Source organism: Chenopodium album, chromosome 6 (genome assembly GCF_948465745.1).
Source record: "Chenopodium album chromosome 6, dcCheAlbu1.1, whole genome shotgun sequence".
Lineage (NCBI taxonomy): Eukaryota > Viridiplantae > Streptophyta > Magnoliopsida > Caryophyllales > Amaranthaceae > Chenopodium > Chenopodium album.
Window position 1 is genome coordinate 41381826 of NC_137839.1, and position 25391 is coordinate 41407216.

The 25391-nt window shown below is 40.3% G+C and overlaps 1 pseudogene; it reads left to right on the top strand.

Annotated features, from left to right (window-relative positions):
- The first annotated feature begins 1438 nt into the window (after nt 1–1438).
- Nucleotides 1439–25391, top strand: part of LOC145636910 (cytochrome b6 pseudogene) — a 60760-nt pseudogene continuing 36807 nt past the window's right edge.

Consider the following 25391-nt stretch of genomic DNA (forward strand, 5'->3'; position numbering starts at 1 on the left):
GATCAGGGATACTTTCAGCAAGAAATATACCGACGGGTAAGTGCTGGGCTAGCCGAAAATCAAAGTTTATCAGAAGCTTGGTCGAAAATTCCCGAGAAATTGGCTTTTTATGATTACATTGGCAATAATCCAGCGAAAGGAGGATTATTTAGAGCGGGATCAATGGACAACGACGATGGAATAGCCGTTGGATGGCTAGGACACCCCGTTTTTCGAGATAAAGACGGACGCGAACTCTTTGTACGACGTATGCCTACTTTTTTTTGAAACCTTTCCGGTCGTTTTAATATGCTAGGCGTGCTCAATTGGGTGAAATTTTCGAATTAGACCGTGCTACTTTGAAATCAGATGGTGTTTTTCGCAGTAGTCCAAGAGGTTGGTTTACTTTTGGCCATGCTTCCTTTGCCCTACTCTTTTTCTTCGGACACATTTAGCACGGGTCTAGAACCTTATTCAGAGATGTTTTTGCTGGGATTGACCCCGATTTGGATGTTCAAGTAGAATTTGGCGCATTCCAAAAAATTGGAGACCCAACTACAAGAAGACAAGGAGTTTAATACAACATTGCTTTTTTGCTTCTATTTTATTTGATTTGACAGAGGATACTAGAGCAATCTTGATTTGAATTACCACCGTTTTGTTATCATTATTGGGAAAATAATCTCAAGTAAACAGGTATGGAAGCTATAATTGTAAACCACAATCGAATCTATGGAAGCATTGGTTTATACATTTCTATTAGTCTCTACTCTAGGGATAATTTTTTTCGCTATTTTTTTTCGGGAACCTCCTAAAATTTCAACTAAAAAATGAAATGATTTTTCATTATTTCAATTGAAGTAATGAGCCTTCCAATATTGGAAGGCTCATTACTTCGGCTAATCTCCGTGTTCCTCGAAAGGATCTCTTAGTTGTTGAGAGGGTTGCCCAAAAGCGGTATATAAGGCATACCCGGTAAAACTTACAAGTAAACCAGATATAAAGATGGCGACTAGGGTTGCTGTTTCCATTATTAAAAAATTTTAAGACCACAATGGATCTATGATAAAATCATTTATTTACAACGGAATGGTATACAAAGTCAACAGATCTCAATGAATATAATCGAATTTATGGCTACACAAACCGTTGAGAGTAGTTCTAGATCTCGTCCAAAACCTACTACCGTAGGGGTTCTTTTGAAACCCTTGAATTTGGAATATGGTAAAGTAGCTCCTGGGTGGGGAACTACTCCTTTGATGGGAGTTGCGATGGCTTTATTTGCAGTATTCCTTTCTATTATTTTGGAAATTTATAATTCTTCCGTTTTACTGGATGGAATTTCAATGAATTAAATCCACAAAAACAAAAAAATGAAAGACAAAAGAACCGGGAAGTTCTAGCCTTTCAATACAAACAATACAAAGTGCGTTTTTAAGACTCCTGTTTTTATCCCCTTTTTTATCCCCTTTTGGTAGTTCGATCGCGGAATTTCTTTCTGTATTTCCGGAATATGAGTGTGTGACTTGTTAGAATGGATCCTATTGATAATACAGAAAATGAGTCTGTCATCTTATCCTGATAGAGATGGTTATACCTCGTTGGATATTTTTTTTGGTATCTGAAACACGGAATAGCTAAAATAGATCAAACAATATTTGAACTATGATTCATATTTAATATTCAGACCTCGAGATCGGATTCAGAAAAATTTTCTTTTCAAAGAAAGAATTAGAAGGTATAAATCGAAATCTTTTTTCGTTCAAACTCCTTTTGATGCCTTTTTTGTTTAACCAACAGACAAATTTTTTTGTATTATTAGTTATAATAATAAAATAATACCTATCCTATTGATTTAATAAGTGATGATCCAATGGTTCTTACTCAAGGAATCTTTGTGCTTAGCTTTAGGGTTTTATTGAATCATCGTGGTTCTAGTATGAATCTAGGGTTCCATCGATTCATAGGGTCTTAACAAGAGAAATTCCTATCAATGATAAAAAAGTAAAAAAAGTCGCATTATAATTATATACAAATACAAAAATAACAAATGAAAGAAAAAAGGAAAAGAGAATATTCAAGAGGCCTGTAGTAACAATCAAGAGAAAGACGAATGCGCCGACTTGATATTTTGGCATTATGAACACAAAGAAGAACTTTTGGATTTGTATTCCTTCCTATCTTCCGAAAAAAGAAAACAGGGGATTAAGAAGTTTGCAACTTTCTATTCTCTATCTCTTTTAATCAGTATTTGGGTGTGTCTGCTTGAGCTGTACGAGATGAAAGTCTCATATACAGTTCTTAGGGGGGTTTAACAGTTTACCTATCTCAATAAAGTCTATGATTGGTTCGAAGAACGTCTCAAGATTCAGGCGATTGCGGATGGTATAACCAGTAAGTATGTTCCTCCTCATGTAAACATTTTTTATTGTCTAGGAGGAATTACACTTACTTGTTTTTTAGTACAAGTAGCTACCGGGTTTGTGATGACTTTTTACTATCGTCCAACCTTTACTGAGGCTTTTGCTTCTGTTCAATATATAATGACTGAATCCAACTTTGGTTGGTTAATACGATCCGTTCATCGGTGGTCGGCAAGTATGATGGTTCTAATGATGATCCTGCATGTCTTTCGGGTGTATCTCACCGGTGGGTTTAAAAAACCCCGCGAATTGACTTGGGTTACAGGTGTGGTTCTAGCTGTATTGACCGCCTCTTTTGGCGTAACTGGTTATTCCTTACCTCGAGACCAAATTGGTTATTGGGCAGTCAAAATTGTAACGGGCGTACCGGATGCTATTCCTGTAATAGGATCACCTTTGGTAGAGTTATTACGTGGAAGTGCTAGTGTGGGACAATCCACTTTGACTCGGTTTTATAGTTTACACACTTTTGTATTGCCTCTTCTTACTTCCGTATTTATGTTAATGCACTTTCTAATGATACGTAAACAAGGTATTTCTGGGCCCGGAAGGCTTGATGTAGGGTATTCAACCGAGATGTCAATTGACATCATTCTCCACTCGCTACACAAAGGTTATGATCAGTTCATGATGAACTATAATATACACAGCATGGAGAAAACCCTCACTGAGCTTCATGGTATGTTGAATCAAGCTAAGCAAACGCTAGAGGATAAGGGAAAACATGATATGCTCATGGTAAAAAAAAAGGGCAAGCCGTTCAAGCGCACAGGCAAAAAGAAGAAAGGCTTCAAGGGAAAAGGTAAGAAGAACTTTCCGCCTAAGCCAAAAGCTACCAAGGATAACTAGGGAAAGAAGGTAGCATCTTCTAAATCTGATTTTGAATGATTCTATTGTAAGAAGAAAGGACATTGGAAGAGAGATTGCCTCAAATTCAAGGAAGATAAAAAGAACGGAACCGTTGCTTCTTAATTAAGTATATTTGTTAAAAACTTAAACTTCACTAGCTTAACATCATGGGTATTAGATACTGGATGTGGCTCACACCTTTGTTCCAATTCTCAGGGTCTAAGGAACGTTAGGAAGCTAGTGAAGGGCGAGGTTAAACACCGGGTCGATAATGGAGCCAGAATTGCAGCCGTATCCGTAGGAACTCTCAGTTTGTCTTTGCCCTCTAAGCTTGTTTTGGAACTTGAGAGTTGTTACTATGTTCCTAACATTACCAAAAACATTATTTCAATTTCGGCGTTGGACGCCAAAGGTTTTGAATTTCGAGTAAATGACAATTGATGTTCGTTTTATCTCGATAATGTTTTATATGGTATTGTACATTCTAAAAACGGTCTTCATGTGCTTTCTTTAGACAAACAAGTTTATAACATGAATAATACTACCAAAAGAGCTAAGACCATGAAGTCAAATCAGACATACTTATTGCGTTGTCGTTTTGGCCACATTAACATCAAACGCATCAAGAAGCTTCTACAAGAAGGCGTTCTTGACTCTTTTGATTTAGAATCTTTTGAGGATTGCTAAGGATGTTTACTAGGCAAGATGATAAAGCAACCATTCTCCAAGTTTGGAGAAAGGGCCAATGACTTATTGGGCCTAATACATACCGATGTATGTGGACCAATGAGAACACCCGTAAGGAATGGCTATCGATATTTCATAACCTTCACGGACAACTATAGTAGATGTTGATATGTTTACCTAATGTCGCATAAATCTGAATCGTTTGAAAAGTTCAAAGAATTTTAGAGTGAAGTTTAAAATCTGCTTGGCAAGAAAATCAAAGCCCTTCGATCGGATCAAGGTGGTGAATACTTGAGCTAAGAATTCGATGACCACGTGAAAGATCATGGCATACTTTAAGAATTTACACCTCCAGGAACTCCACAATGGAAAGGAGTATCCAAACAGAGAAATTGAAACATGTTAGACATGGTACGATCAACTATGGGACTTTGTGATCTTCCTATCTCTTTCTGGGGACACGCACTTTTAACTGCGGCACTAACACTGAACCGTGCTCCATCAAAAGCTGTAGAAAAGACTTCATACGAGTTATGGACGAAGAAACCTCCTAGGTTGACTTTTGTAAAGATATGGGGATGCGAAGCATATGTCAAGAAATTGATTTCTTACAAACTTCATCCCAAATCTGATAAGGTTTACTTTGTGGGCTACTCAAAGGAAACCAAAGGGTATTACTTCTAAAGCAAATCGGAGAACAAAGTGTTTATTGTTCGCGATGATGTCTTTTTGGAGAAGGAGCGCCTTTCCAACATGACAAGTGGGAGGAAAATCAAACTTGGCAAAGTTCGTGAGGATGAGCAACAAAATCAAAATGACAGTCAAAGTGCTCAAGCAGCATCTGTTGACGAAGGTCAAAATGATCAAAATATGCAATGTCGAACTGACAGTGCAAATGCTCAGTCCATTACCATACGTAGGTCTCAGAGACCGAGATCTCAACCTAATAGATATATTGGTTTAGTATTAACAGAGAATCACGGCATCTTGATCATGGATGGAGATGAACCGGCAACCTACAAAGCAAGCGATGGAAAGCAACGACTCCTCTAAATGGAAAGAAGCCATGAGATCTGAAATGGATTCCATATTTGGCAATCAAGTCTGGGACTTGGTTGACTTACCTTAAGGTTACACACCTATCGGATGTAAGTGGATTTTCAAGTTGAAAACTGACAAAGATGGAAATGTATTTATTTACAAAGCTAGATTAGTAGCAAAAGGTTATAGATAAGTTCATGGTATTGATTACGATGAAACTTTTCTCTAGTCGCAATGCATAAATCTGTTTGGATCCACCTAGCGATTGCTGCATAATACAACTATGAAATATGGCAGATTGACATCAAAACCGTCTTCTTAAATGGTATTCTTGAAGAAATTATGTATATGACACAGCCTGAAGGTTTTGTCGACCAAAACAACGCCGGAAAGTTATGCAAGCTTAAGATATCCATTTATGGATTAAAGAAAGAAAGTAGAATTTGGAATCTGCGGTTCGATGAAGCCATCAGCAAGTTTGGTTTTATCAAGAATCTAGATGAGTCTTGTGTTTACAAGAAGGTCAGTGGGAGTGACATCACCTTCCTAGTCTTATATGTCAATGACATATTACTCATTGGAAATGGCATTCCATTATTAGAGTCTGTAAAGGCTTAGCTTAGAAAATGTTTTTCAATGAAAGACTTGGGACAGGCTCAGTACATACTAGGCATCAATATCTATAGGGATTGATCAAAAAGGATGATATGATTGAGTCAAAATACCTATATTGATAAGGTACTAGCTCGATTCCAAATGGAATGGGCCAAGAGAGGTTGTACCCTCCATCAAGGATCCAATATACCTCTATTGTGACAACAATGGAGCTATTGCCAGAGAGCCAAGAGAACATAAGAAGGTCAAACATGTCAAGCGGCAGTTTCACATGATTCGAGAATGGAAATGAGAAGGTCAAATCAGAATTTGTAAAGTTGGAACGGATGACAATGTAGCCAATCCACTAACTAAACCTTTGTCTCAAGTAAAGCACAACAAGTACGTTGAGGCAATGGGAATCAGGCACATCGGAGATTGGCTTTGGATTCCTTATTTTAGTGTTTTAATTAATTTTAAATAATTATAATGTAGAACATTATGATGAACCATTCAGTTTTGGAGTAATTAAATTTTTCATGCGATTTAAATCACTCCGTTGACTATTTAGTTGTGGTTTATAAATAAATATTGAGTCCATTCGATTTTGAGAATATTCAAAATAGGGTATCAAGACAATATCTTGGATAAGGAAATACCTATTAAGTGATCATTGAATATTATAATCGAATATTATCCATAATCGAGGTCATTTAAGCGATGGACGATTAATGACCATTTGAGATTAGTGTGTAGTTTGATTTACAGCACCGTTTCTTATGCTACAAGGACATGATCGTCATAAATCATTTACACAGGTATTGGTTTAGAACCGTACTGGATCGACCTATGAGAATACTTTAAGAGATTCAAAAATCGCCATAAATATATTTCTCATTATTGCTATCGGAACCTTTTTTTCCTTAACCATGAGTATTGTGAGTTCTCTTGTTTAAGTACTAGTTCGCTTAGTTGTTGGTCAAACGTCAGCCGTACATGGAGATTATAATGACGACAAACGGGAGGCTAGGTCCTCTCAGTAAGAGAAGCTACATTACATGACTGGAAATGACCCCTATTAATAATAGGGAAGATGTCTTTGTTGTTTAAAATGCCTCTCGAAGAGCAAGACTGTAAAATGCATTGTCGTGCTCGGATGGATTTTAGAAATCATATGTTTATTGACAGTCGAACTTTGATTTCAAGAAACACTTTTGGAAGTAATAAGGACGACGAATAAATTTTACCTAATAGTTCATGAAGAGGTATTACGCGACATAGGAAAAGGGCTATACACTAAAAGCTCACTTGTCCAGAAGGACAAGTGGGAGATTGAAAGGAATGGTATCCTTTGAACAAGTGTATTATTCCGATAGGGGGTTGGGAATTATTAGAAAGCTAATAATTCAATGAGGTCAAGTGATCGGAATGCTTGGGTGGAGGCCGCTTCTAATCAGTAATATTAATGTATAATCAATATTAAAGCTTAATCTTGACTGAACCCTTCGGGTCACACCCAAGCAACTAACGAGCCGAAGCGATGAATTAATTAGGAATTAATTAATGAGTCGACCGAGTAATTAATATTTTGACATCTGAAATTCGAGGTTGGAGCTTCAAAATCGAGCGTCGGAAGTCGAGTTGAAAATAGTAAAAACACGAGACATGAAAATAATAATAAATCAACAATGACCAAATACCCCTAACATTGGAATACCGAGTAATAGGGGCATAGCCGAGCTAGCATCCCACACCAAGTGCAGGGCTTGGTAGCAAGCCGTGACATGCTAGCACGTTGCAGCTAGCAGCCCGCACTAGGTGCAAGTCAAGCTAGCAGCAGACCTCGGCAGCAGCAGCCCGCATTAGGTGCGAGGCACGCTAGCAGTAGACCTCAGCAGCACCAGCCCACATGGGGTGCCTTGGTGCCCAAGTGGGCTGCCATGTGGCGCAAAATAAATAAGAGTTGGGGCATTTAGGTGGCCGGTTATGGGAGAGGGAGTGGGGAGCAAGTTTGGTCCCCCCTTCTCTAAATGGTCCTCACCTACTCCTTAATGAGAGCTTGCCACTCGTTGATTTATTACTAGTTTGATTATTAATTTTATTTTAGCTTTAAAATAAAATGGGAAAATCAAATTCTCCCACATTGATGGGAGTGCTTTTCACAATCTTGCATTTTTTTATAAATACCCAACTTGGGGTATTGGTAAAAGCACTTGAGTAAGAATTGGAAAAGGCATCACCATTGTGAAAACCTTTGAACTCATTAATTACTCAAGTTTTGGTTGGTCCTTGCTAACTCCAAGGCATTAGACCCTTGTTGGTGGTCGGGTTGTGGGTGGACTTCCGTTGGAGGTCATCGTACTTTTAAGACTTGCTTTTGAAGTATGAGCCCATTGAGGTCAGGCGAAGCACGCGTCAAAGGTATAATTACTATCCTAATCTTGTTATTAAGTTAATTATGCTTTATGGTTTTTTTTATTGCGAGTGCAGTCTTGTTTTGGGTTTGCTTCTGTACTGAGTCGGACTCACCAAACCCCAACACTATCTCTTGGTACTATTACTATGAATATCACCGCAGGAGTGATAGAGCATGCTACAACTTTCCAAGTGGTTGAAATCAAGGGTTCTTTCAACTTGTTGTTGGGACTCCCTTCTCTTCATGACCTTAAGGTCGTCCCTTCATCACCTCACCAACAAGTGAAGGCTAAAGTTGGAGGAATTCCTGTTACAATCGATGTCTCCCAGTTGAGAATTAAGGTAATTGATAAACCTCTCATAAATGTGGAGCACAATGACAACGATGAAGACTTATGGGGATTTAACGCAGAAGAGGTCTCCTTAATCGAAGAGGATGAAAGACCCCTCTTTTCCACGACCTCCATTCGAACATGATAGTTAATGGTATACTCCGAAAATAAGGAAACTTAAATTTCCTAGAATGGCTTTAGGAAATAAGAAAGGAGTAGCCATATAAACGAAATCATCTAGTCTTCCTAAATTAGATACTTTTGTACTTGGTTTTGAACAGACTTCGAAAGACTATAAGGAAGCCTAGGAAAAGGATAATTCGCGGAGAAATGCTCGTACTCACAAGAAAGCAATCCCAATGGATCGATGTCCCCTCACCTTAAATGGACAATTAATAAGAGAGGGTGAAGATTATCCATGCTTTGAATTTCCCGAGCTCTTTGTCAAAGATGGAATAAGGCAGCCTGGGTTTGAGTTCTTCTTGGATTGCCACTTCTTAAATGACACCCCTACTCCTATCTATAAGGAGAAAGCACCTCCCTGCTTGAACTTTAATGAGCCAAAATATGTTGAAGACATCTACGCGCTCATTCATTCTGCACTACAAAGTGAGAGCTTTGACCCCTCAAAGCTCATCACTTCGATAGAGGGGCTAGTTCAGGGATGGCGAAATGCTGTGACGGTGACTACACCAAGCAAACGGAAGATCTTTATAACAACAGGACAATTACCTATGTTCACAGAGTCGCCTGAGTCAGAGTCAAAGTCTTCCCCTATCGACTCTTCAAAACCTGTAGCTATAGTAACAGAGGGGCTAGTTCAGGGATGGCGAAATACTGTGAAGGTGACTACACCAAGCGGACGAAAGATCTCTATAACAACAGGACAATTACCTATGTTCACAGAGTCGCCTCAGTCAGAGTCAAAGTCTTCCCCTATCGACTCTTCAAAACCTGTAGCTATAGCACCTCTCCTTAACTCTTCTACTTTAGCATCTAATCCTAGGATAGTTAGTAGTCAAGTCCCAACAGACCTTTCTTTATTTGATGTAATGATTTCTAAATACAATAATATGTCTTCTTTTGCTTACTCCTCGTGTTATTCCTTAACTCAAGATGAGGAGCATTGCTTAACTAACAATGAAAGTGACAAAGAAATAATTAAAGTAGTGGAAACACCTGAGAATAAAACACCAACAATAGAAGACTCTAAAATAGTGGATATTTCAAAAGATCCAAACATTAAAAGAGAAGTTAAAATCGGACTAACTACTCTTACTAAATAAGAAAGAACCGGTTTAATTGATCTACTAAAAGAATTTATCAATATATTTGCTTGGTTATATGAAGATATGCCACGAATAAATAGAGAAATAGCTCAACACAACAATACCATTAAATCCAGGAATTAAACCCGTAAAACAAAAGTTACGTCGAATGAAACCTGAAGTAGCTCTTAAAATAAAAGAAGAAGTTCAAAAACAAATTACCACAGGCTTTATCAAGGTATCCAAATACCTAGAATGGGTTGCAAATGTGGTACTAATTCCAAAGAAGAATGGAAGGGTAAGAATGTGTGTCGACTACAGATATCTAAATAAGTCAAGTCCAAAGGACAACTTCCCTTTACCACACATTGACATTTTGGTAGACAATACAGCAAATCATGTGCTTCTCTCGTTTTTGGATGGATACGCGGGATACAACCAGATTCTCATGGCCGAGAAATATATGGAAAAGACTAGATTCATAACGCCATGGGGAACTTACTATTACACAATAATGTCATTCGTGTTGAAAAACACGGGTGCCACATACCAAAGAGCAGCGACTGCCTTATTACATGACATGATGCACAAAGAAGTTGAAGTCTACGTAGATGATATGATAGTAAAATCAAAAGATCGTCTAAGACATCTAGAAGCCTTAAGAAAATTCTTCGAAAGACTGAGAAAATATAACAAGAGGTTAAATCCATCCAAGTGTGCTTTTGGAGTAACCTTAGGAAAACTCTTGGGATACGTTATTAGCTCTAGAGGAATAGAGATTGACCTAACCAAGGTTAAAGCAATCATGTCAATGCCACCGCCCAAGACGGAGAAACAAATTTGAGGATTCATTGGCCAATTGCATTATATAAGTAGTTTCATATCCAAATTAACCATGATATGTGAACCCATATTCAAGAAATTAAAGAAGAGCGTACCATTAATATGGGACGATGAGTGACAAAAAGCCTTTGAGAAAATCAAAGCCTATCTCGCTAATCCTCCCGTATTAGCGTCAGCGGTCCCGAGAATCCCTTTTTGGTTATATATAATTGTTACCAAAGAGACAGTGGGGGCTATGCTCGCACAAGAAGTAGAAGGAATAGAAAACTCCATCTACTACTTAAGCAAAAAGATGCTCGAGTATGAAGTACGATATACACCATTTGAAAAATTGTGTCTCGCATTAGTGTAGGCCACAACCTATGTAGTATCTCGGATGGATCCACTTAAGTATCTCTTCAAGAAATCTACCCTTAATGGTAGAATATCGAGATGGATAGTAAACTTAGCCTAGTTTGATGTAAGGTTTATGCCCCAAAAATCTATTAAAGGATCGGTGGTCTCAGATTTTCTAGCAGATTTCCCTATAGAGGATTAGACGCCAATGCATGAAAACGAATTTCCAAATGAAGATCTAATGCTCACAGAAGATGATACGTGGACGTTATACTTCGATGGGGCATCAAACCAAAAAGGTTGTGGTGTAGGAGTATTATTAGAAGATCATGTCTTAATCTCCGTAAAGTTAGATTTTGACGTTACCAACAATGCTGCAGAATATGAGGCATGCGTGGTAGGCCTCGAAACAACTTTGGCATTAGGAGTAAAGAAACTTCGAATATTCGGAGACTCTACTCTAATTATCAACCAGATTTCCAAAAGGTGGAAAGTAAGGAGAGAAATCTTGGCCCCTTACCAAACATATCTGGAAACTCTCACTAATTAATTAGAAAAGGTAGAATACACATATCTACATACCTAGAGAGGAAAATCAATTCGTTGATGCTTTGGCAAGGCCAGCCTCATAGTTAGAATTCCCACAGAAATTGAGCAAATGTTGTTAACAATAAAGAGGCATAAACCTGCTTACATTTAAGCCATAGAAGACGATGAGGTAGTCCAAGAAGAAGAGGAAGAAGAAGAAGAACCCTGGTATACAGACATCCTCAACAATGTCACCAAAGGAGAATATCCACTCCATGCGGACAATAGAGAAAACGAGCCCTAAAACTTTTGGCTTCCCAATATGTACTCATAGACTATGAGCTACACAAAAGGGTACCTCAAGGTAGAGCTCTCTTATGTGTAGGAAAAAATTAAAGGAAGCCCAAAGTGGAAAGATGCTAGTCCAAAAGATAATACGTGAAGGGTATTATTGGACTACTATGAATAAGGACTATTATCACTATGTGAAAAGATGTCCTAAAGGCCAAATATACGCTAACTTGCATCACATTCCCCCATCACTCCTTTACACTTACACTTCACCATAGCCATTCTCAACATGGGGAATGGATATTATTGGAAAGATTACTCCTCAAGGGACAGGAGAACACAAATACATCCTAGTAGAAATCGATTATTTTACAAAGTGTGTTGAAGCGGCATCATATGTGATTTGGGTATTTTATACCCGGCCAGGTGGCCTAATCAGAAAGTGCCACGTGTCCTCTGTATAGGTGCCATTTGGACCTATGGAATGATGACACGTGGAGGGTGGACTCTTCTCCGTCCTACGAGGACTGAAGGTCCAGCAGGGACCATTCAGGTGGCGACGCGTGTCACACAAAAAGTGCTTCAAAATCCTTTGGGCACAGTGACACGTGTCACTCAGGCATTGACCCTGGGATGGCGGCCTTCTAAGGCCCAAATCCCGAGGCGCCGCAAAACGGCGTGACCTAATTACTAGGTCACCAGATCCTAGGAAGGCACACTTTTCAAAAGGACCCTATAAATAGGGACATTATGTCATTTATGACAAGAGAGAATTTTTGACATGCAATACAAGACAATACGTCACTTACCACAGAGCTGTCGTTTTCAAGGAATACACAGCACTTTACCTGAGCTTGGAATCCAAGCAGATAACTTTACTTCCGCACGTTTTATCTCCGAACGTTTACTGACTTAATCTTCGGAGGCGGACCACCGACCATCCGGCGGTCCGTTTGCTTTGCAGGTACAGGCATCCTCAGTTGAATCCAGTTTCAGTGTTATAACTCTATCGAGGGACAAAAACCCCCGAAACATTTGGCGCCGTCTGTGGGGAGAGTACCTCTGAAATGGCTTCACAAGAACCTGTACCAAATCCGGAGGCCATTCGGCCTCCAAATGATGTACTGGTCCAAACGGACCATGACTCAGGTGACGACGCTGATGTCGAAACCTATGTGGATCCAAATGGATCCCTCATCTCTAAACGCATCCGCAGTAAGGAACGGCGAGAGCGTCCCCATGTTCAGGAAGGACCAAGCAAAACTGCTGGCCAGCCAAAGAAGCCCTCGGGGCGGCCGGTTGATCCTTCCCAGGCGGCAGGATCAACTCCCGTCACTCGGGATGAGCTAATGTCACTCCTGAGCAGCCTCAGGGGTGAAATCAAGCAGCTCGCCTCAAAGAAGTCGCCTACTCTTAGAAAGGAGCAGTCGGCCAAGAAGCCAACCCAAGCTGGCAAACAAAAGTCGGTCAGGGACCGTCAGCCGACTCCTCATCCTGCTCCTAAGGAGAAGGCCAGGCCCCAATTTGACCTTAATCGGCTCCGTTTCCCAGAAATGGGCGCAAGAAAACCCATCCGGCACATACAGCCGGATGGTAGCAAGAAAACGTTCTCTGACGCTCGGCAATACATTGAGGAGAGGAGAACCCAGCAATCAAAGTCGGCTTCAACGTCGACTTATCATGATAGCTTTCGGAATACCTCTGTGAGGTGTTCCCAGTCTGTACATGAGACCCCAGCAAGCAGCCAAAGGGTTCAGTCTGGGCCGCATGTGATTCAGTCCGCCCAGTACATGGCACAACCATTGTACCAGGCGCCAGTTGTACCTTACATGCAACCTACCCTCTATGGATGACAGGCGGCATACGGCTATCAGCCGATGGACTGGCAGCTTAGGCTGCAACACCTTGGAGATCAACCCTCTGCTTTCTCCAGGGAAATAATTAAAGCCGTACAGCCGGCTAAAGTTAAAAACGTTCTGGTTGGAGCCTATGACGGGACCTCCAACCCAGAAGACCACCTGCTAGCATACACCCACCTCATGTATTTACAGGGGTTGGATGATGCCGCATGGTGTCGTTGCTTTCCAGCCACCCTGAAGGGCATAGCCCAGCAGTGGTTTGGCAACCTGCCGGCTGGCTGCATAAATAGCTTCAAGACGCTTGCGTTCTTGTTTGCATCAAACTTCTCTATGAACATCCCTGCCTAAAAGACAAGTCTTGACTTGGGCAATGTACAGCAGGGAGATAGAGAAGGTTTGCGATCCTACGTCAGGCGGTTCAATCTGGTCCGAATCCAGATTCATGGGCTGTCTAATGAGGTCGCCTTCACAGACTTCTTTAAGGGTCTGAAGGACGGGTCTACTTTTAAGTACGAACTCGTCCGCAAACAAATCTTTACCCTGCAAGGAGCCTTGCGAGAGGCGGAAGCCTACATACAGGCGACCGAACTCTGCTCCTTCAATAAGCAGTCGGACCATAAGAAGTCCGACCGACAGAAAGAAAGTCGGCCTGCTCAGCCAGCTCCTAAGCCAGAAGAGAGCAAAAAGAAAAAGAAAGTCTGGGCCATTGATAACTCTGATCAACCGGCCCAGAAGAAGAAAAAAGAGTGGAAACCGTACGTCCCAAGGTACGAATTCCACAAGGACTACTGCTCCATCCTTTTGGAAATTAAGGATCGGCTAACTCTTGAAAAGCCGACTGCTATGAAAGGTTCCGCTGAAAATCGGAACAAGAACAAGCATTGCCATTTCCATGAGGATGTTGGCCATGACACGAACCACTGCTTTAGTCTCAAGCGGGAGCTCGACCGTCTGGCCGACAAAGGACAGCTGAAGTCCTATGTGAAGTCCAAAGTGACTTCAAAAGCAAATCCGGGGCAGTCCAAGAAAAAGACTCCCCAACCTGCTGTGAGTACCGAAACTGATGAAGAACCGGTGTATACCATAGCAGGCGGATTTGCCGGTGGTGGCCCGACCATTCGGGGTACCAACGACCATCTGAGAAAGATGGTCAATTCTGTTGAGGAGGGGGATACAGCTAGCACATCCACCTTCCCTAAAGTTGTCATCACCGAACAGGACAGAGGCAAAGTCCGTCGGCCGCATGATGACCCTGTTGTTATTGAGTGTAAAGTCGCCAACCAGCTGGTTGGCCGAATTCTGATTGACACAGGAAGTTCCTCTGACCTCATCAGCCTCAAATGCTTGTCCAATCTTAAGTACAAACCGGATAGCATGATGGAGGTCACCCACACCTTAGTTGGGTTTGGGGGAGGACTTGTGCACCCAGTCGGACGAATTGACCTACCTGTCCGCTTGGGAAGCAGGGGAGACGGTCGGCACATGACCATCCGTTTCCTAGTGGTTGAAGAGCTCACGGCTTACAACCTCATTTTTGGCCGACCCACTCTTAATGAGTGTAAGGCCGTCATCATCTCTGCTCTCATGCTACTCAAGTATGAGAAGGATGATGGAACAGTTGGTTCCCTTAATGGGGACCAAAAGACGGCTCGAGAGTGTTATCTCTCGGACGTCAAGCCTGCGGCCGCAGCATCCGGCCGGGGCAAGCAAATGATTGACCTCGACGGTGTCGAGGAAGAACAGTCGGCCCCACCATCCGGAAAGAAAAGAAAGACTGATCAGCTGGTGGTGGTAAAAAAAGAAAAGCAATAGCAATCACTGACCGGGGAAAGGTCGGATGATCTTCGTCCCCAGCCTACTGGAGAGCACATTGATATCCCTCTGGATGATAGCCGTCCAGAGCGGACTGTTAAGGTGGGGACGATTGCCTTTGCAAAGTTGGGTGAAAACCTTCACCAGCTGCTCAAGGAATTCAAAGACATCTTTGCCTTTGAAGTGGAAGAGATGCCAGGCATCAGCCCGGATCTCGCTGTCCACAAACTCGCCGTGGATCCTAAAAAGAAGCCCATCCGGCAAAAGAAAAGAAACCACGGCGAAGAAAGAAGTCAGGCGACAGCTGCCGAAGTAAAAAAGCTGTTAGATGCCAAGTTCATTCGGCTGTGCAACTTCCCTGAGTGGGTAGCTAACGTTGTGTTAGTTAAAAAGCCGAATGGAACTTGGCGGATGTGTGTTGATTACACAGACCTCAACAAGGCATGTCCAAAGGATAGCTATCCACTGCCTAAGATCGACAGTCTGGTCGACTCAATAGCCGGACATGCCCTGATGAGTTTCATGGACGCCTATTCAGGTTTCCATCAGATCCCCCTGTGGAAAAAAGATCAAGAAAAGACGGCATTCGTCACTGATCAGGGGTTGTTCTGTTATACGGTGATGCCGTTTGGGTTGAAGAATGCGCCTGCTACCTTCCAACGAATGATTAATACGGTCTTCATTAATCAAATCGGAAGGAACGTAGAGGCGTACATTGATGATATGATAGTCAAATCCAAACAGCAGGCGGATCACCTTGCTGATCTCCGAGAAACATTCGCCACACTCAGGCGGCACAAGGTCATGCTTAACCCAAAAAAGTGTGTCTTTGGTGTTGAGTCTGGGAAGTTTCTCGGATTTTTGATTGACCAAAGAGGAATAGAGGCCAACCCTGAGAAAATACAGGCGGTAATCGACATGCAGTCGCCCCGTACTGTGAAGGAAGTACAAAAACTAACAGGTTGTCTGGCGGCCCTTGGGAGATTCCTCAGCCGTTCAGGCGACAAGTGTCTCTACTTTTTCCAGGCAATCAAAAAGAAGACAAACTTTGAATGGGGGGATGATGCAGAGGCGGCCTTTCAAAGGCTAAAAACTCATCTGCATTCTTTTCCGAGGCTTGTCAGCCCTTTGCCTCAAGAGAAGCTCTTCATGTACTTAGCCGTCTCTGATCATGCCCTCAGTGCTGTCCTCTTAGCTAAAAGAGACGGCATCCAGCTCCCGGTGTATTTCATAAGCCATGTTTTGAGAAATGCAGAGCTTCGGTACCCCATGGTTGAGAAATTCGGCCTTGCCCTTTACATGGCCATCAAGAAGCTTAAACCTTACTTCTTGGCGCATGCGGTAGAGGTCTATACTGACCAACCGATCAAACGGCCACTCACAACCTTGGAGTCTTCTGGACGAATGCTCAAATGGGCGATTGAAATGCAAGGATTAGAAATCACTTAATATGACCAATCTTGACCAACTTAAGAAGTACTACCCATAATTACTTGAGTAGGATAACTCAAGAGAGCTACGTTTGGCCTGATTCCTTAGGAAAGGATACGTAGGCAACCCTTTACAGGGTGCGGCCACTTTAATTCTCACAAAAATCGATTCGTCAGCAATAGAACAGCCGACGTGCAACAATTAGTCTAGCGCGACACACCGCAACTGTCGCACAACGACAACGAGCAGCGCATCGCGACAATTTCTTAGGACGACGACAACGTCAAAATTGCAGCGCAAACGTTCTGCATCTATCTGGGAGAATTTCCGTGTTTTCTGGAAATTTTCGACTTGCGTACTTGAATAATTCTCGATATTATTCAAGTCGTTTTCATTGCTAAGAATTTTAAATGTAAAAAGTTAATTTAATTTAAAAAGCTAAAAATTGCATTAATAAAATAAAGTAAAAATTGCATTAAAAAAAGTGCGGCTATTTCACCAAATGCCATTGAGTACTTTAAAAATTTACCTAATGCCATCAAGGTTTTCAAAATTCACCAAATGCCATCGAGTTTTTAAAAAATTCACCAAATGTCATTATTGACTAACGGCCGTTAACTCCGTTAGTCATTAAGATTAAATCTTGACACGTGTCATAATATGATTGGTTCATTTTAATTATTTATTTAATTAATAAAAATAATATATTTTTTCTTCATTTAACTTCGTGGCAAAAATTACTCGGGTATAGTTTTGGGGGTCATTTTGACCTTTTATGGACACAAATTAAGCTCGGAATTGACAAAAAAAAATAACGTAAATGCTCAAATATTTAGCCCTAACATGATACTAACATGAATATTAGGAAAGAAATACAAGGCATCGCAGGAATCATAATAAGCATATTTAATATTATAACCTTTTCCCTAAACATAATACTAGGAATCATTGTTGACATTCAAAACATCAAGCATCCTAACATGATACTAGGAATCATAATAACAACCTAGACATGATTTCTATATCATAATATCAATGCAAACAAATAAAGCACTTACGTGGATGCCTCGTATCTCTTTCTAATAACAAAATACACACGTTAGTAACTTCAAGGAAAATATAAAATAAATAATGAAATTAAATAATTGAAATAGAGATTTGGGACTAAACCCTCAGAAATTAAAACCTTTCACATCTACGGCGAAGGCAACTTCGAACTTGGATAGGTGTGTCTAGATCTTGTGAATGCGGAATTTTGTAGAGAAAGCTTGAGGGAGATCAAGAGATTCTTGAAAACTAGAGAGAATAAGAAAATTAATTGATGTTGATGATTTATTTATGATGGAAAACGGAGGTTTTAGGAGGCTATTTGTAGAGAAAATCAGCCGGATGGATAAAAAAACGAATTAGAGTTTCGATGAGAATAAAACGACTTAGCGCCAGACGCCAAGCATTAGCCCCAGGCGCTAATCCTGTTGTCAGGCGCTAAAAAACAATTTCATGCATTTTCTTAATTTTGATAAAATTTAACCATACAAAACAACAAAATCATATTTTCCTTAAAAAAACTTCTTTTAAACTCATTAAAACTCTAAAAAGTCAACTAAAGTCAATTTATCAATGCTAATTAAATGTGTTGGGGTTTGGTGAGTCCGACTCACCGCGGAAACAAACCCAAAACCAAGACCGCACTCGCAATAAATAAAACCATAATCATAAATAAATTAATCACAAGATGAAGATAAGATAATTACTTTTGGAGTGTGCTTCGCCCAAACGGAAGGGGCTCATACTTCGAAAGCATGCCTCGAAATTACGACGGTGTCCAACGATAGTCCACCCACAACTTGACCACCGAAAACGGTCCAATTCCTTGGGGTTAGCAAGGCCCAACCAAAACCCGAGTGATTAATGAGTTCAATGGTTTTCACAATGGTGATGCCTTTTCCAACTCTTACTCAAGTGATTTTCCCAATACCCCAACTTGGGTATTAATAGGGAAAAGCTAGAGAGTGAAAAGCTCTCCCATCAATGTGGGAGAATTTGATTTTCCAATTTTATTTTAAGGCTAAAATAAAATTAATAATCAAACTAGTAATAAATCAACAAGTGGCAAGCTCATGTGAGAGGTTAGGTGAGGACCATTTGGAGGAAGGGGGGACCAAACTTGCTCCCCACTCCCTCTCCCAAAACCGGCCAACACATCACCTCACACTCCTCTCACTTTGCGCCATGTTGCACCCACCCTTGGGCATCAAGGCACCCAAGGTGGGCTGCCTTGCCGTGGCTACCCAACAGCGCTAGCAGGTGCCCAATGGCCCAGCCATGCAACTGCTAGCTGATGCGGCTGGCGCGCATTGCGTGCTAGCTGCTGCGGCTTGTTGGGGCATGGCTGCTAGCCAATGCGTGCACAAGGCAGCCTCTAGCAGCGCTAGCACGCACTAGACAGTGCCTAGTCTTGCGAAGCTAACCTTGGTGTGCTAGCACGCATCAGCCAGCCTAAGCTCGGCTTGGTGTGCATGCTAGCCACCATGCTAGGTCAAATGCCTCTAGCACTCGGTTTGCTCGGGGCATTCCGATGCTAGGGTATTTTGGTCTGTGTTGATTTATTATTATTTTCATGTCTCGTCTTTTATTTTTTTTTACTCGACTTCCGACGTCCGGTTTCGACGCTCTAAGCTCTAATTCCCGGCGTCTAAATATTAATTACTCGGTTGACTTATTAATTAATTCATAATTAATTCGTCGCTTCGGTTCATTAGTTTGTTGGGTGTGACCCGAAGGGTTTAGTCAAGATTAAGCAATTAATTAAGCATTAATATTACTGATCGGAAGCGGCCTCCACCCAGGCATTCCGATCACTTGACCTTACTGAATATATTAGCTTTCTAATAATTCTTAACCCACTAACGGAATAGTACACTTGTTCAAAGGACACCATTCCTTTCAATCTCCCACTTGTCCTTCCGGATAAGTGCGCATTTAGTGTACAACCTTTTTCCTATGTCGCTTAATGTCTCTTCATGAACTATAAGGTAAGATTATTTCGTCATCCTTATTACGTCCAAAAGTGTTTCTCGATTCCGAGTCCGACTGTCAATAAACAAATGATTTCTAAAATCTATCCGAGCACGACCATGTATTTTCACTTTCTCGCTCTACGAGAGGCCTTGTATACAACAAAGACATCTTCCCTATTTTAGTAGCGGGACATTCCCAGTCTTGTAATGTAGCTCCTCTTACTGAGAAGACCTAGCCGCTCTAGTGTTGCCGTTATAATCCCTTATTACGGCAGACGTTTGACAACATCAAAGCGGACTAGTACTCAAACAAGAGAACTCACAATACTCATGGTCGAGGAAATAGGTTCCGATAGGCATAATGAGAAGTATACTTATGACGATTTTTAATCTCTTCAAGTATTCTCATAGGTCGATCCAGTATGGTTCTAAAACAATAACCGTGCAAATGATTTATGACAATCATGTCCTCATAGCACAAGAAACGGTGTTATAAATCAGACTACACACTAATCTCAATTGGTCATTAATCGTCCACAGTTTAAATGACCTTGATTAGGGATAATTTTCGATTATAATATTAATTGTCCACTTAATAGGTGTTTCCTTACCAAGACTGGTCTTGATACCCTATTTTGAATATTCTCAAAATCGAATGGACTAATTATTTAATCCTAAACCACAATTAAATAGCAACCAGAGTGATAAAATATAGCATGAAATTTATATTACTCCAAAACTTGAATAGTTTTTCTTAGTGTCTTACATTAAATGTTCAAAATTTAACTAAAACACTAAACAAGGAAATCAAAGCCAGTCTCCTACATGATTGATTCCCATTGCCTCAACGTGCTTGTTGTGCTTCACTTGAGGCAAAGGTTTAGTAAGTGGATCGGCTACATTGTCATCCGTTCCAACTTTGCAAATTCTGATTTCACCTTCTGATTTCCATTCTCAAATCATGTGAAACCGCCGTTTGACATGTTTGACTTTTTAATGTTCCCTTGGCTCTCTAACCTAAGCAATAGCTCCATTATTGTCACAATAGAGGGCTATTGGACCATTTATGGAGGGTACAACATCAAGTTCACCAATGAACTTACGAATCCAAATAGCCTCCTTAGCCGCTTCAACAGCTGCTAAGTACTCGACTTTAGCTGTATAATCTGCAGTTGTTCTCTGCTTGGCACTCTTCCAACTAAACGCCCCTCCATTTAGACAAAACACATATCCAGATTGTGATTTGAAATCGTCTCTGTCTTTCTGGAAGCTTGCGTCGGTATAACCTTCCACAACTAATTCCTCTGAACCACCATACACCAAGAATTTATCCTTGTTCCTTTTCAGGTACTTTAGGATATTCTTGGCCGCAGTCTAATGGGCCTCTCCTGGATCTGATTGGTAATGGCTAGAAGCACTCAAGGCATACGATACATCTGGCCTAGTACATATCATGGCATACATGATCGATCCAATAAGCGAAGCATATGGAATCTGATTCATTCTTTCCCGCTCATCAGGTGTCTGTGGAAACTACTTCTTGCTTAGGGTTATGCCATGTGACATTGGCAGGTGACCTCACTTAGCCTCCTCCATGCCAAATCGAGCAAGTACCTTATCAATATAAGTACATTGACTCAATCCAATCATCCTTTTTGATATATCCCTATAGATCTTGATGCCTAGTATGTACTGAGCCTCTCCTAAGTCTTTCATTGAGAAGCATTTTCCAAGTCAGGCCTTTACAGACTCTAACAACGGAATTTTGTTTCCGATGAGCAATAAGTCATCGACATATAAGACTAGGAAGGCGATGTCACTCCCACTGACCTTCTTGTAAACACAAGGTTCATCTGGATTCTTGATAAAACCAAACTTACTGATGGCTTCATCGAATTGCAGATTCCAATTTCTGCTTGCTTGCTTTAGTCCATAAATGGACTTTTTAAGCTTACAAACCTTCCCAGCATTGTTTTGGTCGACAAAACCTTCAGGCTGTGTCATATACACAGTTTCTTCCAAAATACCATTAAGGAAGGCGGTTTTGACGTCCATCTGCCATATTTCATAATTGTAATATGCAGCAATCGCTAGGAGGATCCAAACGGATTACAGCATTGCGACTGGTGAAAAGGTTTCATCGTAATAAATACCATGAACTTTTCTATAACCTTTTACCACCAATCTAGCTTTGTAAATGAATACATTTCCATCTTTGTCGGTTTTTATCTTGAAAATCCACTTACATCCGATGCCTTTTATTTCTGTTGAAAATTCACCAAATGCCATTTATCAGAGTCGGTGCTTGCCATCTCTTGCTTGTAGGTTGTCGGTTCATCTCCATCCATAATCAGGATGTCCTGATTCACGGTGAATACTAAACTAAGATATCTATCAGGTTGAGATCTCGTCCTCTGAGACCTACGTCGGGTAATGGATTGAGCATTTGCATTGTCGGTTTGACTTTGCATATTTTGATCATTTTGACCTGCGTCAACAGATGTTGTTTGAGCACTTTGACTATCATTCTGATTTTGTTGCTCGTCCTCACGAACTTCGTCAAGTTCGATTTTCCTCCTACTTGTCATTTCAGAAAGTGTTTCCTTCTCCAAAAAGACACCATCGCGAGCAACAAACACTTTGTTCTCCGATTTGTTGTAGAAGTAATACCCTTTGGTTTCTTTTGCGTTCTATAAAGCCTCTTTTAACCGTTCTCTAATGCCTTTTTTGTAGTATGATTCCTGCGATGCCTTTTATTTCTTTCCTAATATTCATGTTATATCATGTTAGGGCTAAATATTTGAGCATTTACGTTATTTTTTTTTTGCCAATTCTGAGCTTAATTTGTGTCCATAAAAGGTCCAAATGACCCCCAAAAATATGCCCGAGTAATTTTTGCCACGAAATTAAATGTAGAAAAAATATATTATTTTTATTAATTAAATAAATAATTAAAATGAACCAATCATATTATGACATGTGTCAAGATTTAATCTTAATGACTAACGGAGTTAACGGCCGTTAGTCAATAATGACATTTGGTGAATTTTTTAAAAACTTGATGGCATTTGGTGAATTTTGAAAATCTTGATGGCATTTGGTGAATTTTTAAAGTACTCAATGGCATATGGTGAAATAGCCGCACTTTTATTAATGCAATTTTTACTTTATTTTATTAATGCAATTTTCAGCTTTTTAAATTAAATTAAATATTTACATTTAAAATTCTTAGAAATGAAAACGACTTGAATAATACCGAGATTTATTCGAGTACGCAAGTCGAAAATTTCCAGAAAACACCGAAATTCTCCCTGATTGATGCAGAACGTTTGGCGCTGCAATTTTGACGTTGTCGTCGTCCTAAGAAATTGTCGCGATGCGCTGCTCGTTGTCGCTGTGCGACAGTTGCGGTGTGTCGCGCTAGACTAATTGTTGCACGTCGGCTGTTCTATTGCTAACGAATCGATTTTTGTGAGAATTAAAGTGGCCGCACCCTGTAAAGGGTTTCTTACGTATCCTTTCCTAAGGAGTCATGCCAAACGTAGCTCTCTTGAGTCATCCTACTCAAGTAATTATGGGTAGTACTTCTTAAGTTGGTCAAGATTGGTTATATTTGAAAATTCGTTACCATCCATGTCATTTTTCTTTGCAGCACCTCCTAATAGGATAGTTTTGACAATGTATGGTCCAGACCAATTAGGCCTAAACTTGCCTCTTGGGTCTAGAACATTCTTCCTTAGTGCTTTTAACACTAAGTCTCCTACCTTGATATTTCTTGTCTTGACCCTCTTATTAAAGTGTCTAGCCTATGATGTAAAGCTTCTAGTCGTTTTTCATCAAGTAAAATTAGCTCTTCATATCTCACTCTAGTCCATTCGATTTCATTGAGTTTATTTTCCAATGCAATGCGTAGAGAAGTTATTTCTAGTTTTATAGGTTGCACGACATCCATTCCATAAATTAAGGAAAATGGCGTATTTCCTGTTGATGAGCGAATTAACGTGCGATAACCCCAAAGAGCAAAGTGGAGTTTGTCAGACAAATATTTGTAGTTTTCTGTCATTTTCTCGATGATAGTCTTTAAATTCTTATTGGTTGCTCCTACCGCACCATTCGCTTGAGGCCTATATGGGGAGGAATGATGGTGTTGAATACCATACTTTTGTAGCAATTTTTTGCATTCTGCTTCAAAGTGAGTTCCATTGTCACTAATCATTTCATATGGGACTCTATATCAACATAGGATGTTTCTTTCGATAAAGAGTGCTACATGTTTTGCGGTGAGTTTTGCATATGATGCCGCTTCAACCCACTTTGTAAAATAGTCGATTTCTACTAGGATGTATTCGTGTTCTCCTGTCCCTTGAGGAGTAATCTTTCCAATAATATCCATTCCCCATGTTGAGAATGGCTATGGTGAAGTGTAAGTGATATGTCCATTTTATATAGTGTTTTATCCCCGTCCCTTGGTCGTTATTAGTAGTGTTTTTGACTCTTTCGGACCACTTTTATTACTAATTTATGTGTTCTAGTGTTTTCGTAGTTTTAGTTGTATTTTACAGGAAATTGCACTCTTGGAGTATTTTCCCGGGCTTTATGGATCGACTATGGAAACTAGAAGGACACGACCACTCTTGAAGCCCAGGATCGGTGAAAGCCGGTGATTAAGGGCTCGGTATGTGATACTGGGGCTATTGGATCAATTAATCAAGACCCGATGAGGAAATCCAGATTGGGTCGAGGAATCGAGCCCAATCGAAATCCAAGCCTCGGAAAAGAAGCCGGGCCCGATCGGGCAAGCATACGCCCGATCGGGCGAGTGCACGCAAAAGCAAACCTCAAGGAAGAAGCGCGCCCGATCGGGTGAGCGTAGGCTCGATCGGGCACAGCATACCAAGCAAGGGCAGAGTAAAAAGGCGGGCCCAATCGGGCGCGTGTTTTTCTTAGTAGCTAATTAGTTTTGTTTTAGTTTTTGTTTTAGGAGTGTTTAAGTACGAATTATGTACGAAAATTTGGATTACCTTCTTTCTTAGACTTTCTCTCTCTACTTAGTATTTTTCTCTCTCTTAAATTCTCTCTAAACTTTTGTTCTTAATACTTCCTTTAATTCCAGATTTATTTTTGGTACAATTTCTCCCCTTTTAATTTCAGCTTTTATAATTGCTTTTCTTTATTATGTTTTTAATTATTTACTTGGTTGGCTTAGTTATGATGATTAGTGAGTAGTTTCATTCTAGGGTTTATGGGGATCCATAATTAATATGAAGGGATAGTTTGTTATTATTGATTATTGATATTGCATGATAATTTCCTATTGAATTGTTTTAATTCTTTGCAATTAGATTATGAATCGAGCAGATGTAATTTGATTGTGAATGTTTAGCAATATTGAATTGATGAATAGAGCAGATGTTGATTTAATATTAAAGGCTAATTTTAATAGGAACTTCGGTCTAGTAAATTGCGAGAGCCTGTTAGATCTATGTTGATTAATAAATTGCGAGAGCCTGTTAATCATGTTATCTATGCATTGTTAATTATTAATTATTTCGTTCTATCCCGGAATATTAATTATTGGTGAACCTGTGACCCTAGGCTTCCTTATTATTGTTTCTTTTCTCCCTAAACTTATTCTTCGTAGTATAGAATCCATACCTAAAAATATTGGTTACTTAGAAAATTT